This window comes from Mustelus asterias, chromosome 7 (assembly GCF_964213995.1).
Source record: "Mustelus asterias chromosome 7, sMusAst1.hap1.1, whole genome shotgun sequence".
In the NCBI taxonomy this organism is placed as follows: domain Eukaryota; kingdom Metazoa; phylum Chordata; class Chondrichthyes; order Carcharhiniformes; family Triakidae; genus Mustelus; species Mustelus asterias.
The window spans coordinates 73863992-73881449 of NC_135807.1; the positions used below are offsets into that span (position 1 = coordinate 73863992).

The 17458-nt window shown below is 43.8% G+C and overlaps 1 long non-coding RNA gene and 3 other non-coding genes across 4 annotated transcripts; 3 read left to right on the forward strand and 1 right to left on the reverse strand.

Moving 5' to 3' along the window:
- Positions 1-6238: 6238 nt before the first annotated feature.
- On the forward strand, positions 6239-6327 carry trnay-gua (transfer RNA tyrosine (anticodon GUA)). Its single transcript is given in 2 exon segments — positions 6239-6275; positions 6292-6327. It is a non-coding gene; the product is annotated as a tRNA-Tyr (tRNA).
- A 1100-nt stretch (positions 6328-7427) lies between these two features.
- trnar-acg (transfer RNA arginine (anticodon ACG)) lies at positions 7428-7500 on the reverse strand. Its single transcript has one exon. It is a non-coding gene; the product is annotated as a tRNA-Arg (tRNA).
- A 3043-nt stretch (positions 7501-10543) lies between these two features.
- trnay-gua (transfer RNA tyrosine (anticodon GUA)) lies at positions 10544-10632 on the forward strand. Its single transcript is given in 2 exon segments — positions 10544-10580; positions 10597-10632. It is a non-coding gene; the product is annotated as a tRNA-Tyr (tRNA).
- Positions 10633-13229: 2597 nt separating this feature from the next.
- On the forward strand, positions 13230-14942 carry LOC144495784 (uncharacterized). The gene is made up of 2 exons (XR_013498326.1): positions 13230-14469; positions 14716-14942. It is a non-coding gene; the product is annotated as an uncharacterized LOC144495784 (long non-coding RNA).
- The last annotated feature ends 2516 nt before the right edge of the window (positions 14943-17458 follow it).

Genomic DNA, 17458 nt, shown 5'->3' on the forward strand with positions numbered 1-17458 from the left:
TTAAGGAGCAAAGTCTAATTTAGCTTTGTTGCTCTAAACACTTCAAAATCAAATACTTGGTTTTTCTCACTTTACTTTATAACATCATCTGGAATTGAGCATTCTGTTATTTTAAACACTTCTGCTGACTGTGTTTAATAGACTTTCTCCCTCAAGTATTTGTCATGTTTTGTATACTGTGTAAGCAAATTGCACTTTTTTGGATAAGCAGATGTATTTCATTAAATAGACTCCAACTAACTATGAGGCTGGGAAAGAACACTAATTCTCTCATTTCCACTTGACTAGCTATTCATTGTCCCAACAGCAAGAAAGTTAGAAATAAATCTTTCACTGCAAAATATTGTAGTAGTTCTGCTACTTGCTACTGAATTCTTTATGACTGGGACATTGTCATTGCACCTCGGAGTAATGGACTGACTGACTCGGTTACAGCTATAACAAAATGACTGGGTGACAAATGCAAGGAGGAGCAAGATCAGCACTTCAATCATTTATAGTTTTGGAAGCTTTTTGTGGAGTATAAATGAACTGTGATAGAGACTCTAGCAAGGTTCCTTAGGTCAAAGGAAACCATGAAAAGGATTTGAATAGATACCATATAGGACCTATTTGATGTACCTTTGGAGTAAAGACTGTGATATACTTCCAACCTATCTGAATCATAACCTCAGCTTAGTCATCTCCATTTCAGCTCTCTGATTACTGGGTGCCTTTTCATAACATTTCTCAAATAACCACCACCTAAATGAACACTTTTCTAGTTTAGTGCACAGTAGGATTAGAGAAATCTTCCAAAACCATCGGAAATGTCATCCCTGCATTTCTGGAGGAAATATGTCATTTTGTTATTTTGTTTTGATGTTCATTCAGTGTTCAAAAGCTTAAATCATCTGCTTTTCACTCCTTCATGGACTCGATGGAAATATTATAAATTCTGTTGAATTATCATGCAATTCTACATCTTGCTTCTCACCCCACTGACCTCAAGGGCACATATCAAAAATTCCAGCATACACTGTGCTGTGTTTTACAAACACCTTGAGCACAAAGTTGTCAAATGACCCCCATTAGAACACAAGAAATAGAAGCAGGATAGGCCACCAGGCCCTTCTAGTCACCCCACTATTCAATATGATCATGGCTGATTTATGCTGGCCTCAACTCCTTTATTGTGCCATTTCCCCATAACCCTCTGGACCTTAACCTATCAAATATTTATCCTTTACCACTTTAAATATTTCTAATGATCCATCTTCCACCACACGTTTGGACAGAGAACTCCAGAGATTCACCACCCTCTGCAAGAAGAAATTTCAGTGCACCTTAGTTTTAAATAACTGGCCCTTTATCTTGTAGCTATGTCCCCTTGTTCGACTCTCCCACTCATGAAAACATCTCATCATCCATCCTGTCAAGCCCCGTCAGGACCTTTTGTTTGAATTAGGTCACCCCTCACTCTTCTAAATTCTGAAGGAATACAGACCCAGACTATTTAGTCTCTCTCAATAGGACAACACTCTCATCCCAGAAATTTGCCTGATGAATCTCCTTTGGACTGCTTCCAATGTTACTATAGCCTTTTTAGGTAAGGGGATCAAAACTATATGCAGGATTCCAGGTTAGGCCTCACTAACACCCTGTACAATTGCAACAAAACCTTCCAATTTTTAAAAAGTAAAGTTTATTTATTAATCACAAGTAAAGCTTACATTAACACTGCAATGAAGTTACTGTGAAATTCCCCTAGTCGCCACACTCCGGCACCTGTTCGGGTCAATGCATCTAAACTCCAACCCCCTTGCAATAAAGGCCATAATGCCGTTTGCCTTCTTAACTACTTGTTGGACCTGCCTGCTAGCTTTTTGTGATTCACGCACCAGAACACCTAGATCTCTCTGTACTTCACTCACCTGCAATATCTCTACATTTAGATAATAATCTACCTTTTAATTCCTCCTACCGAAGTGCATGACCTCACATGTCCCCACATTAAACTCCATTTGCCAGTTTTTCACCCAGGTACCCAATCTATCTATATCCCGTTGCAGAATCATAATCTCCTCGTCACATACCTTCATATCAATGGCATTAGTGTAAAATGTTCCATCTTGTGATCCAATAAAATCCTTCTCATCATGCTCCACATTGAGGCAGTGATTCTGAATGAAATTTTTCATTCATAATGTCACCTGGACAGAAATTATGTTGCAGTTCTACATAAAAGTTTGCATTTTTCATGTACTGCCAGCAGCAAGAATCCTGCTGTCCATCAGCACATACTGGAATTTCTAACAATTAAATAGTAGTGATAACATAGAAACATAGAAAAACTACAGCACAAAACAGGCCCTTCGGCCCCACGAGTTGTGCCGAACATATCCCTACCTTCTAGGCCTACCTAATAGAAACATAGAAAAACTACCGCACAAAACAGGCCTACTAAGATTCCCCACTTATTCAGCCCCTTTGCCTCTAAACTTGAAGCAGAGTAACCACCTGTGTACATATTTCTCTCTAATGAAATATGCACACTGTGGAATGTTGGATAATTTCATTACTTCCTATTAAAATAAAGATACACGTGTTCGACTTCACACCTTCCACACTTCTCATATCAGTAAAGATTGGTAAATAGCAACAGCAATTTCTAAAAAAATTACAGGAAGGTTTTATCAAGGCAGATGATTTCGTCTTTGTCAACATTTTAAAAATGAACAGTGTAGAAATTAACAATTGATTTGTGTAGTTTTATTTTGTAAGTTGCTGTAGGTAATGTATTAAAACATAATAGCTATCCATGTATGATAATGCTTTTGCTTGACCTTTTATTTGTAAAGACAAAACCTTTGTTCAGTCCGTTGTGGGAATACTGTCTGCCCACTGCAGATAAATCAGTTGTGAAGAGAATGTAATTTTCAGGTTTTGCATATTTTCTACTAGTCCAGTTCATATCCCATGCAGTTTCAAGTGTTCTCAGTTGTAAGCTGCTATCTTTGGCCACTGTACTTGCCTAGAACAAGCATAAATGGCATTCAGATTCCAAAATGATCTGATTTCTCCTTACTTCCCCAAATGTGCAATCAAGTGAAACTCTTGAATAGTTTTGCAAGCTCACATCTTGCACAAAACATGACCACTTTCCTTGGCATATTTTCAAGGTTCCAGTGATCAGGAGATACTGTGTTCAATGTAGGCTTCAGTCATCACCAGTTGTAGAGACCGTTAAAATCCCCGATCTTTAACCAGATATGAAGTGCCCTACAATTAACAGCATCACTTCTGAGACAGTGATACCTGACTACTTAGCCTCACTTCTTTGGTGTTTACCCAACACAATGTGATACAAAGTACGGGTGGTGCAAATACGAATGAAAAACAAGTGGGGATATAAAAAAGTATTTATTTTCTGACATATAAAATGTATTGCACAGCTCTCAGAAACATGCTGCATAACTAAATATTTATTCGTTAGTGTCTATTAGTATGTTGTCACCATCCTATCCACTTCTTGCTGAGCTGTTACATTAATAAAGTGGAGAAAACTACTAACTTCCATGAAATAAACTTTATTCAAAGCATTTCTTTTACCTGTTGTATTTTACGTTTACCTCATTTTTTTCTTTCTATTCTGTTTGACATGTGAACGTAAACTGTGAGGAAAGAAAAGAAATACAGTGTTTGAACAAGAAAACTTCTTAAAGATGTATGGTTGCACTGGAGCTAAACAAAATAAAAAATAGAGAAGATGTTAGCAAAATGTCTGCAATCAGTAAAATGATTTAATATTTGTTTAAATATGTAAATGATTATACATTTGCCGATATGAAAGAATCTGTATGTTATTAAAAAAGTACTGTTCTAAACAAAGGCCTAGTTGAATGTTGATTTGATGTCTGATATTTCAATATCTATAACTCTTTTATGGTTATATTCTTTTTCTCTCTTCAGGCACAATCCCCTAAGAGGGTTTGGCACCCACGAACTTAAAGATTTTGGTCCAGGGATAGAGGCGGATTTACAGTTAGTGGGGTCCTATGCTCACCTTCATTAATTTAATGGGTCTCACATATTGTTCTTCCTGGCAGCACGGTGGCACAGTGGTTAGTACTGCTGCCTCACAGCACTAGGGATCTAGGTTCAATTCTGGCCTTGGTCACTGTCTATGTGGAGTTTGCTTGTTCTCCCCGTGTGTCTGCATGGGTTTCCTCCCACAGTCCAAAGATGTGTGGAGTGACCGTGGTGGATTGACCATGCTAAATTGACCCTAGTGCCAGGGGGATTAGCAGGGTAAGTGTGTGGGGTTACAGGAATAGGGCCTGGATGGGATTGTGGTTGGTACAGACTCAATGGGCCGAATTACCTCCTTCTGTACTGTAGTGATTCTATGGCTGCAAAGCTGGCATTGGGGGTGACATTCTCAGAATTATTGTCAATGTCCTCCAGTGTTCACTGCAGATGGGTTTCTACTTATTCCTCACTATTTAGGTTTCTTCTTGATAGTGCACTTGTACAGCCCTATAAATGTTTATCATTCTGGATGCCTGGTTTTGGTTTCCAAGTAGAACTCAGGGTGGTCTCAGACCCCAATCACCACTTCCCCACACCTCAAGCCACTCTGTTTCCTCAAGATCAAACCATCCTGAGGCACAGAATCCTAGAAAGATGCACCACAACAAGTGGCCATTCAGCTCATCATGCTGGCGCCAGCTCAATGAAAGAGCCATCTTAATAATCTCACTTCTCTGTTCTCCAGAGTCCTGTCACTTTTCTCTCCTTCAAGTATGTCTCCAATTCTCTTTTGATGGTTATTATTGAAGAAACTTTCTTTCAGCCAGTGCATTCCAGATCATAACAACTCATTGTGGAACATGTCACCTCTAGTTATTTTACCAATGACCTTGTGTATTCCATGCCTCTATTTATAAATGAGGTGGAGATGCCGCCAACCAGATCTTAAAGATACAGACAATGTGGGTGGGGGGAGCATTAAGCACAGGTTAAAGAGATGTGTATTGTCTCCAGACAGGACAGCCTGCAAGTCCAGGAGGCAAGCTGTGGGGGTTACTGATAATGTGACAAGGATTCGCATTCTAATCAGTATTCTGTAACTTGATTTTGTGTCTCTGTGCACTGTTTGAGAGCACATTTCCACTCCATCTGACGAAGGAGCAGCGCTCCGAAAGCTAATGGTATTTGCTACCAAATAAACCTGTTGGACTTTAACCTGGTGTCGTTAAAACTATTACTCTATTTATAAAGCCAAGGATTCCAAATGATTTTTAACTGTGTTTTCAATCTTGATCCACATACCAGTCTATATCCTCTTGAAGTCATAGTCATAGAGCTTTACAGTACAGAAAGAGGCCCTTCAGTCCAAAATGTCTGTGCCTTACATGCTATGGCATTTCAAGTGCTCATCCAAATGCTTCTTAAATGTTGTGAAGGTTAATATCACCAACACCTTTTCGGGCTTTAGATTCCTTAAAAGTTTTTTCCTCAAATCCCCTCTAAATTTCGTGCCCTTTACCTTAAATCTATGTTGGTTATTATCCTCCTCACCCTTTGCAATTTTTCCAAGTTTTGTGTCATCTGTTGCTATTTGGAGTGACTCCAGGCACTGCATAACAGAAAAACAGAAAATGCTGGAAAATCTCAGCAGGTCTGATAGCATCTGTGGAGAGAGAATAGAGCCAAAGTTTTGAGTCTGGGTGACCACACAACCAACTGATGAAGGGTCGTCCAGATTCGAAACTTTGGCTCTATTGTCTCTCCACAGTTGCTGTCAGACCTGCTGAGATTTTCCAGCATTTTCTGTCTTTGTTCTAGATTCCAGGATCCGCAGTATTTTGCTTTTATAAATGCATAACATAAGGTAGGAATTACCGTGAGAGTAATATATGGTAGGTAGATTCACTTGTTTGACTTGGATGTCAGGGACCTGAGGGGAACATGAAGAGTGAGGGAGACGAGAGGCAAAGACAAGGGAGAAAGGGAAAATGCAAAGTTAAACAGCAATAGCAGCCTTTGGGCTGGAGAGGATAAAGATTGCAAGGATGAATTAGGGTGAAAAAATGCCAGGTTGAACATGCGAACAGTTTGAATGGAAGGTCATGTGTAGAAGGAAACTAAAGACAACTAGTTTTCTATTTTTAGGATTTCCTAACCATCCAGTACTTAGCTTGTGACAATATTTGACCAGTATTATCACTGAACAGGTGAAGCATTGTTTCCAGCCCCTTCGATAGCTCAGTTGGTAGAGCGGAGGACTGTAGAGGTTAAACACAGGAAATCCTTAGGTCGCTGGTTCAAATCCGGCTCGAAGGACACTTTTACTTTATAATTTCAGTTTTTGGTTGATATTTTCAATAACCATGTAAATTATACGGAAGAAGCATTCCTGGCCTCTAATCCTCGCATTCAGGATAGGTTTTTTGGCTGCTGCTTGATAACCGTATGTTAATTATGTTCACTTGTGTTCAGATTGTGGACATTAAGTGGTTCAATTGTGCCCTTATACAAAGGAGCGGACTGAAACTGGTTGTTGGATCTTGGATCATGTTTATAGAGAGTCATGCATGAGTCTAAGGGAAAGTGGATCTTTGTAAATAAATCTTATAGAGCTAAAGACTGAAAGGTTATGCAATAGATATTTTGCATATATTTAGATACCTAATTTGGTCATTTTGATTTTACCATGTTGCGAAAACCACTGAGCATGTTACACTGGGACTTGGAGTCTTGAGACTGGGGAAGTGCCAAGATCAATTGAAGGCAGGAATTGCAGGAGTGATAGCATGGCAGAAAATATATCCCAGAAACTTTAAGCAACCTTGTTAGCTCACTTCCAGCACGCAAGCAACAATTCTAGGATTAATTGTCCAGGAATGTTTTGGTTGACTAAGTGAATCTCTCGGCAGCATAGTAGATTGTAGAACTACAACGTGAAGCAGGAAATACTTTTCTCTTATGAAGTAAGTTCCAGTCTTTAGGCAATGTAAAATCAACACCATCATGTCTGTTGTCACTGATGTGTATTTATCATAAATGCGAACTGATGATTTATGGTGTACTATATTTGAAGCAATACTTTTTCTGACTTACAAAATTTTGCTATGTATCACTTGGTAAATGCTAGTGAATGCATCATTTTAAAATGTGAGTCCTGTGCTTCCGACCTTTTAATAATGCGCCTTGGAACTTTTTATTATTTTAAGGTATTGTGCAAATGCAAATTTGTGCTTTCATTCATAACGTGTATCGTTTGTTATAGTTACTGATATTACCCTGAAAAGACAATAAATCCCCATGCAGTGAAGAATTAATTCAATGACGGACACTTAAAGTCCAAGGAACAGCAAAACAAAAAGATGCATTTCCTTCAGTGCAATGGACTGCAGGGAATTGAAAAAATAGCAAAAGAAAAGCGAGTCAGGCAGGAGTCGAACCTGCAATCTTCTGATCCGTAGTCAGACGCGTTATCCATTGCGCCACTGACCCGATATACATTCACTCTCCGTGTTACGATAATAGCAGAATATTGAATATAGACTGAGCTGGAGTTATCCCCTGAATTCCCCCCAGACAGCACTCACCCACCCACAGCCCCTGTTCACAGCTGAGCGCCGCTTCACTCGGGAGGAGCAGCTTTACAGACTAGAGTCCGGCAGTGGGAAATACAGTCAGCCCTGCACTGTAGGAGTGACAGGCTGTGTGTGTGAGAGAGAACACAATAAAAAGTTTAACAACATCAGGTTAAAGTCCAACAGGTTTATTTGGTAGCAAATGCCATTAGCTTTCGGAGCGCTGCTCCTTCGTCAGATGGAGTGGATATCTGCTCACAAATAAGGCACAGTAAGAAGTCTCACAACACCAGGTTAAAGTCCAACAGGTTTATTTGGTAGCAAATACCATAAGCTTTCGAAGCACTGCTCCTTCGTCAGATGGAGTGGAAATGTGCTCTCAAACAGTGCAAACAGACACAAAATCAGTATTCTGCAACTTGATTTTGTGTCTGTTTGCACTGTTTGAGAGCACATTTCCACTCCATCTGACGAAGGAGCAGTGCTCCGAAAGCTTATGGTATTTGCTACCAAATAAACCTGTTGGACTTTAACCTGGTGTTGTGAGACTTCTTACTGTGTTTACCCCAGTCCAACGCCAGCATCTCCACATCACAAATAAGGCATACAGAGACACAAACTCAAGTTACAGAATACTGATTAGAATGCGAATCTTTACAGCTAATCAAGTCTTAAAGATACAGACAATGTGAGTGGAGAGAGCATTAGGCACAGGTTAAAGAAATGTGTATTGTCTCCAGACAGGACAGCCAGTGAGATTCTGCAAGTCCAGGAGGCAAGCTGTGGGGGTTACCGATAGTGTGACATGAACCCAAGATCCCGGTTTAGGCCGTCCTCATGTGTGCGGAACTTGGCTATCAGTTTCTGCAGAAACTGATGTCCCGAGGCATGGTACATTGGGGAAACCATGCAGACGCTGCAACAACGGATGAATGAACACCGCTCAACAATCACCAGGCAAGACTGTTCTCTTCCTGTTGGGGAGCACTTCAGCGGTCACAGGCATTCAGCCTCTGATCTCCGGGTAAGCGATCTCCAAGGCGGCCTTCATGACATACGACAGCGCAGAGTCACTGAGCAGAGACTGATAGCTAGGTTCCGCACACATGAGGACGGCCTCAACCGGGATATTGGGTTCATGTCACACTATCTGTAACCCCCACAACCTGCCTGGATGTGCAAAATCTCACTAGCTGTCCTGTCTGGAGACAATATACATCTCTTTAACCTGTGCTTAATGCTCCCTCCACTCACATTGACTGTACCTTTAAGACTTGATTAGCTGTAAAGACTCACATTCCAATCATTATTCATGTAAATTGAGTTTGTGTCTTTGTGCCCTGTTTGTGATCAGAACTCCCACCCACCTGATGAAGGAACAGCCTGTTCCAAAAGCTAGTGGCTTTTGCTACCAAATAAACCTGTTGGACTTTAGCCTGGTGTTGTTAGACCTCTTACTGTGTTTACCCCAGTCCAATGCCGGCATCTCCACATCATGTGTGAGAGAGATTCAGACTGATCCCAGAGTAAGAGTTTTAAGAACACCAGATTAAAGTCCAACAGGTTTATTTGGTAGCAAATACCATTAGCTTTCGGAGCGCTGCTCCTTCGTCAGATGGAGTGGAAATGTGCTCTCAAACAGGGCACAGAGACACAAAAATCAAGTTACAGAATACTGATTAGAATGCGAATCCCTACAACCAGCCAGATCTTAAAGATACAGACAATGTGGGTGGAGGGAGCATTAAAGAGATGTGTATTGTCTCCAGACAGGACAGCCCGCAAGTCCAGGAGGCAAGCTGTGGGGGTTACTGATAATGTGACATAAATTCACAGTCATGAGCATTCAGCCTCTGGTCTTCAGGTAAGCATTCTCCAAGGCGGCCTTCACGACACACGACAGCGCAGAGTCGCTGAGCAGAAACTGATAGCCAAGTTCCGCACACATGAGGATGGCCTAAACCGGGATGTTGGATTTATGTCACATTATCAGTAACCCCCACAGCTTGTCTCCTGGACTTGCAGGCTGTCCTGTCTGGAGACAATACACATCTCTTTAACCTGTGCTTAATGCTCCCTCCACCCACATTGTCTGTATCTTTAAGATCTGGCTGGTTGTAGGGATTCGCATTCTAATCAGTATTCTGTAACTTGATTTTTGTGTCTCTGTGCCCTGTTTGAGAGCACATTTCCACTCCATCTGACGAAGGAGCAGCGCTCCGAAAGCTAATGGTATTTGCTACCAAATAAACCTGTTGGATTTTAACCTGGTGTTCTTAAAACTCTTACTGTGTTCACCCCAGTCCAACGCCGGCATCTCCACATCATGATCCCAGAGTGACAGGTTGTGTGTGAGAGACTCTGACTGATCCCAGAGTGAGAAGCTGTGTGTGAGAGAAAGACTCAGACTGATCCCAGAGTGAGAGGGAATCGGGATTGTTTATTTGTTTGGGATGGAGAGATCTCAGAGGAAGAGGAAAGTCAGCAGCTGCTCCTGTTCGTGAGAGTGCAGACTGACACCGGGTCTCTCTCTTCCCAGTCCTGTTGGGAAGCTCCTGTCGCTCCCTTACTGCTCAGAGTGAGAGCGGCAGCTCCGTCCCAGTCTGCACAGTCCCAGCCGGAGCCCCGGTCCCCGGCCCGGGTCGGTGAGTCCCAGCCAGAGCCCCGGTCCCCGGCCCGGGTCAGTGAGTCCCAGCCGGAGCCGCGGTTCCCGGTCCGGGTCGGTGAGCCTGAGCCGGAGCCGGAGCCCCAGCCCGGGTCGGTGAGTCCCAGCCGGAGCCCCGGTCCCCGGCCCGGGTCAGTGAGTCCCAGCCGCAACCCCGGTCCCAGGTCCGGGTCGGTGAGTCCCAGGTCCGGGTCAGTGAGTCCCAGCCGGAGCTCCGGTCCCAGGTTCCCGGTCCGGGTCGGTGGTGTGTGGGACGCGGCTTGTTGAGCACTCGGGCTGTTTCTCTTTCCCAGCGCCTTCGATAGCTCAGCTGGTAGAGCGGAGGACTGTAGAGGAGAAACTCAGGAAATCCTTAGGTCGCTGGTTCGATTCCGGCTCGAAGGACGTTTCATTTTTTTATGATTTCACTTCTCGATAATTTTCCACCGATATTCGCGGCCGTTTTAAGAACATTTTGAACGTCATAAATACTTTCCGGCTGATATTTTACCAGTAAAACAGTTTCAATGTCTGAATTCGCAGCTATGTTCATGTGGGCTGCACATATGGGGACTTTGGACAAATGGGTTTAACACAGGAGTTGTATAGAGGAGTTTAAACACAGGGATTAGGCACACACCAGCTGTACACATGGGTTTGATGTAGGGGCTATGTGCATATTGACTGTACACGCTATATTCACATGGGCTGGAGATACAAGTTCTATAGCTTATCTTGTGGAAACTCTCCTTTATTGAGGCTAAGCCTAAGGAACGGTTTAGAAATGTTGCTGCTCTATAAGAAATGCCCAAATATTGACAGCTCACCCCCGCCCCGCCATCTCTAAATTTTTGACGTGTCAACAATTTGGGTCAGCTCTGACTGAGACTCCCAATTCAAAGTTGTTACCTTCACCTAGAACCTGACTTCAAGGAGCTCAAGGAGAAAGGGAGAAATTTGGACCATGCTATCTTGCAGCACAGAGGGAGGCCATTCAGCCCATCACTGCTGCACCAGCTCTTTGAAAGAGCGATCCGATTTAATTCCAAACCCAGCTTTTAAACTTACAAATCAGTCCTATTCAAAATGTCCAACTGCCTTTTAAAAGTTCCCATGGAATGAGATTCCTCCAACTTTTCAGGTAGTATGTTCAAGATCTTAATAATCCACTGTGTGAAGACATTTTCCTCATTTCTATTTTAGTTATTTTAAATCTCTAACCTCTGAAATGAATTCTCTCTATTTGCTCTATCAGAACTCCTTAGGATTTTAAATATCTCTATCAGGGCTCTTCATAACCTTCCCTGGTCAACAACCCCAGCTTCTCCAATCTAGCCATGCAATCCAACTTCCTCAAGCCTAGCATCGTCCTGATAAACCTCTTCCAAATGTTCTCTGGTATCTTGACATTTCTTTCAAACTGCAGTGCCCAGAATTGAACACAATACTCCAGGTGATGTCTAACAAGAGATTTGTGAAGTTTGGCATGACTGTTTTTTGTATACAGTGCCAAGTATACAAAACGTATCCTGTACGTTTTCTTAACCATCATAGATCATAGAATCCCTACAGTACAGATGGAGGCCATTTGACCCATCAAGTCTGTTCCAACTGCAATCCCACCCAGGCCCAATTCCCGTAACCTCACGCATTTACCCTGCTAATCCCCCTGACACTAGGGTCAATTTAGCATGGCCAATCAACCTAACCTGCACATCTTTGGACTGTGGGAGGAAACCGGAGCACCCAGAGGAAACCCATGAAGTCACGGGGAGAATGTGCAAACTCCACACAGACAGTGACCAGAGGCCAGAATTGAACCTGGGACCCTGAGGCAGCAGTGCTAACCATTGTGCCACCGTGCCATCCTAAATGGCCAGGGGGCATCTTGGCACTGCCCATCGGGAATCAGGCAGTGCCACCTTCTCAATTTATCCTGTCCCCTTCAAAGATTTGTGAATGTGCACCCTCAGGTTCCACTGTTTTCCCCATACCCCTGCACCTCTCCATGTTGTTTTACCCAATAATATGTCACTTCACCAATGCAGTTAAAAGTATCTGCCATCTCTGCCAATTCCACCAGTCTGTATGTCCGCCTGAAGTCTACTACCATATCATAATGACTATTTTGTACTGTCTGCAAATTGCATTTCCTATACTCAAGTTCAGATCATTTATAAGAGAAATAGTACGAATACCATATCATGAGATGGTCTGTGGATAGTTCTCTCCAGTCAGAAAAGCATGCAATAACATTTGCAAATATCACATGATCAAGCATCATGTGATCTCATATGATCAAGCCTCAAGGAATACATCCAACCAAAATGGGAGGGCAGCACGAACTCCCTGAAAATTGTCAAGCTCCTTGCCAACATGACGGGCGGCACGGTAGCACAGTGGTTAGCACTGCTGCTTCATAGCTCCAGGGACCTGGGTTCGATTCCCGGCTTGGGTCACTGTCTGTGTGGAGTTTGTACATTCTCCTTGTGTCTGCGTGGGTTTCCTCCGGTTTCCTCCCACAGTCCAAAGATGTGCGGGATAGGTTGATTGGCCATGCTAAAAAATTGCCCCTTAGTGTCCTGAGATGTGTAGATTAGAGGGACTAGCGGGTAAAATATGGGGGTAGGGCCTGGGTGGGATTGTGGTCGGTGCAGACTCGATGGGCCGAATGGCCTCTTTCTGTACTATAGGATTTCTATGATGACTGTCCAGCTTTAGCAATTGGCACATCTAGCTCATCGTTCTATTGATACTGCACCATAGAGCATCTAGTGCCTCGAACTATATCAGATTTAATTCCACTATCTTATCAAGAACACTATTCCAAGCATTACTTATTGCATGAATCATGATTTTGATGCTGAATTAATCTTTTATCAGATTATTCTCCATCACTGGTGCATCGCTATGAGGGATTTGCTTATGAAGTTTTCAATTTTGTTCCAACATCTGGGGGCAGGCAAGGCTCTCCATTGATAACAAAACTTGCAAAATTACCCACATGGTTTTTCAGTTTACCACTATGTGAATAAAATCCACAGAAAGGTCTCACCATGTGGAGTGCTGCTGCTAGAATTCTGCCAATTAGATTGTAAGGCACTCAATAAACTGCTAATAGTTTTACCAATTTAATATTGTAAGGCTCTCAGCGACTGGGCCCCAATTAGGTGAGGCCTTAATGAGAGATTTGTAAAGTTTGGCAAATTGCTGGGGCTGCAGGCTGACAAATCCCTGGGTCCTAATGGACTTCATTCTGGGGTTTTAATTGGAGCAAAATTCCGTTAGATTGGAAAATAGCAAGTGTAACTCCTTTCTTCGAAAGGGGAAGTAGACAGAAAGCAGAAGGCTACAGGCCTGTTAGCTTAACATCTGTCACAGAAGCTGTTGTAGCAGGGCACTTAGATAATTTCAAGGTAATCAGGCAGAGTCAACCAGGTTTTGTGGGAGGGAAATCATGGTTTAACCAACTTATTGGAGTTCTTTGAATAAGTTTAAAGTTCATTTATTAATGTCATAAGTAGGCTTACATTAACACTGCGATTAAGTTACTGTGAAAATCCCCCAGCCACCACACTCCGGCACCTGTTCAGGTACACTGAGGGAGAATTTAGCATGTCCAATGCACCTATCCAGCACATCTTTCAGACTGTGGGAAAAAACGAGATCACCCAGAGGGAACCCACGCAGACACGAGAAGAACCTGCAGATTTTGCACAAACAGTGACCCAAACAGGGAATTAAACCTGGGTCCGTGGTGCTGTGAGGCAGCAGTGCTAACCACTGTACCGCCCCCAAGGTGGCACAGCGGTTAGCACTGTTGTGACATGTGCTGTGGATAAAGTGGAACTGGTGGATGTACTGGACTTAGATTTCCAGAAGGCAAGTTAAGTGAGTGGGCAAATATCTGGCAAATGCAGTATCATGTGGGAAAATGTGAAGTTGTCCATTTTGGCAAGACAAATAAAAAAGAATATTGGCCCATAACTTCCGATCAGTGGCAGAAAGCCAGGAGGGCCACCAGAAATAAAAAAAAAATTTTGCGCACTTATCTGAGTTGAAAAATTGCACCCAAACCTCCAATGAGAGCAGCGGCCTTCAGCAGAACCATCTCTACAGGTCCCAGAGCGACGCAGGAGGATAAGCCATGCCCCCTATGACATGTTCAGGCTGGGAATGCCCATTGAGTCCAGCTTGGAAATAGCAATTTGCATTGAAAGGATTACCCTGCTGTTATAAAAGGTATGTTGAAGCTTTTTTATCATTTTTATTTGCTATATCTTTTAAGTAGTTAATCCTATTGTCATTGGCTCCTTTAAAGTGTAATTTTAAATTTTATGATTGAAGATGGGTATTATTTAAAATGTATAAATGAACATAGGTTTTGTTATTTGTTTTAAATCTGTGAAACTCCTATTTAAATCTGCATTATATACTATATAACTTTACATGTGGCATGCTTATGAGTGTTCGTATGTTTCAATTTAGAATATGGAAACTAAAATGTAATTGGGAAGAAGAGGTCAGAACTTCTCGGACCATGATTTGGATACCATATTGCAAGAGTTTGAGCAAAGGAGGGTTCATATTTTGGGCCATGGAAAATCTAAATGTGTTTATCATTAACATTCTTCTGCCTTGCTTACTTCATATATATTTATCTGATATCTAACTGCTCTATTTTGATGTTTCAATAAAGCATTTGTCTACTTTCATGTTTGAATGTTTTGTTTTTATGTTTCATTGAAGCATGAGTAGAATTTTGTAAAGTTCAATGGAAAAATTTATTGACAAATATAACGTTGTAAATACAAAACTTTGGTACCATGTTAACATGTAACTAAACATTTTACTTCAGCAACTGCACTTTGACATTTTGTTTAATTGCCTCATCTTTTCAAATTTTTTACAAAATATATTTTTCTCTTTAACACAACGATCAATAAAATTTATATAGGAACACAACAGTTCTGTTGTCTCAAACAAGGAGGCAAGAGAGGGAGGGATATGAGGAGGGGTAGGAAGGGAGGGGAGGGAAGGGGGAGGGGTCAGGGGAAGGGGAAAGGGGGAGGGTAGGGTTCGGACATAGAAATTGTACATTTTACATAAAGCCTGACTTTTCTGCGCTGAAAAGATGATGTACCAGTGGTGGTGGAATAAGACTCCAGATTTTCAATCTGTACTGGATTCTGCAATATCTGTCAGCCAGAGAGTTCATATAAGCTTCTAGGAGACTTGCATATTAAGGAATGCTTTCCTAAAGCATTTGAACTACGAGTCAAGTTGCATACGTTCCACTGTAAATGTAGAACTCATTACACCAAGAGGCTTCTAAGGATCAGCGTTGCATCAAGAAGACTCTTAAAATTGGGATAAACAAATAGGATGGGATTCTCCCAAAAAAATTCAAAGTGTTGAATTCACATAAAAACTGGAGTAAATCCCATTAGTTTTTTTCAATTGGACTTTCAAAATGAATCTCCCGCACTCTGTGCACTGCAGAATGTGGGAGATTCACTAACGTGAATCTTGCGAAAAATCAGTGGGCAGGGCCTATTCCCGCTGGAGAGGCCGACAGCATAGCGCTGAGCGGGCCACTGCGTCTGTCAGAGCGAGATCGGTGCATGCACAGTAGCCCACACTGGTAGCCCACACGGCTGGCCTGCCGATCGCTGGCCTGCCGATCGCTTGCCAGCACAGCAACCCTGGATCAGTCCCCCCATGGCCCGATCACTGGCCCCCCGGACAAGTCTAGGCCAGCCTCGACCCTCACCCCCCCAGTCCCAACTCCCCCACCCCATGGCAGTACGGCCCCCCCACACCCCAATGTCCAGCCCCGATCACTAGCCTCCCTCCCTCTGTCACCACCAAGTGCAGTGGGACCACCCACCCCCACTGATCTCCCCCCTCAGAGGCCCTGTCCCTATATGCTACACTCCCATTAGGTCACACCAGCCCCTTGCCTGATGCCCGGTGGGCAGTGCCAGGGGGCCAGGCTGGCACTGCTAAGCTGGCAATACCCAGGGGGTAAGGCACCCCCTTACCCCAAATCCCCTTCACTCCAGCGGGGTTGGGCCGCCAGCCCCCTGCAAGTGGGGAGCAATTGTAAATCCTGCTGGAGTGAAACACTCCTGGCGAGGGGGGATCCACTAGCGGGCCCGGAGACTTCAGGCCCACACCCGCTAATTACATGCAAATGTTATTTTAAATAAATTATACAGCTCTGTGCCGATTTCTGGCTCGGAGCTGACAGCACCAGAAATCCGGCGGCTGGAGACTTGGCGAGGCCATGGTGCCCTGCAGGGAGCCCGCAAAACAACCTCCGCTTGAGTCTCCCGACCCACTACGATTGGTGAGGGGCGGTTGGGGGCGCGATTGGGGCTGGCCATGGATAGGAGTCGGGGTGGTGGTGATGACTGGGGCTGGCCTTGGGGGCAGTTCTGCTGGCCATGGGGGTTGGAGGTCAGGCAGGCCATCGAGGGAGGTGGGGTTTGGGGCTGGTGATCAGCCAGGGGGAGTGGCAGGGAGATGTGACAGAGGGCCCAATTTTACCATCGCATTTCACCCGTTTTTGGGCGTGAAAACTTGGTAAAGTCGGGTGTGAGGCGAGTAGCGCGATCCACGCCCGCCTCCATGCTGATTCCCCCTTTACCAAGGCCTGAAAATGGCCACGATCGGGACCGCGCTCGAAAGGGGCGCAACAGCCATTTAAATGCATTTGAATGCATTCAAATTGAATTAATGGGCTGCACGCCCAACTTTACCAGCACTTCCCCCTTAGCCACCATGTTCACCAATCTGGAATCAGCGTGAAACAGGCATGCTCCGTATAAGTGCGATTCGGGCGCTCCACCAGTGAGGGTTAGTGAGGAGGTAAGCGTATAACGTCCGACGGCTCTCTGCTGCTCACGGGTGTCCTTTTGTTGCGGCCATTTTCTGTCTCGGGTCGGTGGCGGCTCTGTGATTGTGTGTGTGGGGGGCGGGGGGGGGGGGGGGGGGAGGTGGGGGCTGTTGCTCAGCAGGGTCTCCGGGGTCCAACTTGCAGCACGGACCTTCTCAGCACTGACCTCGGGTCTTGTGGTGCTGCTGGGTCCTAGCTCACTCAGCACTCTTCCAGCTGAAGGATTTGCACAGAGCCCCTCCAAATTGCACTGCTGCAGTCTCTCAACTTTATCAGGCGCTGTGATTGTGGAGAGCATGTGGCTGGGGGAATTGGGGGGCTGTGATTGTG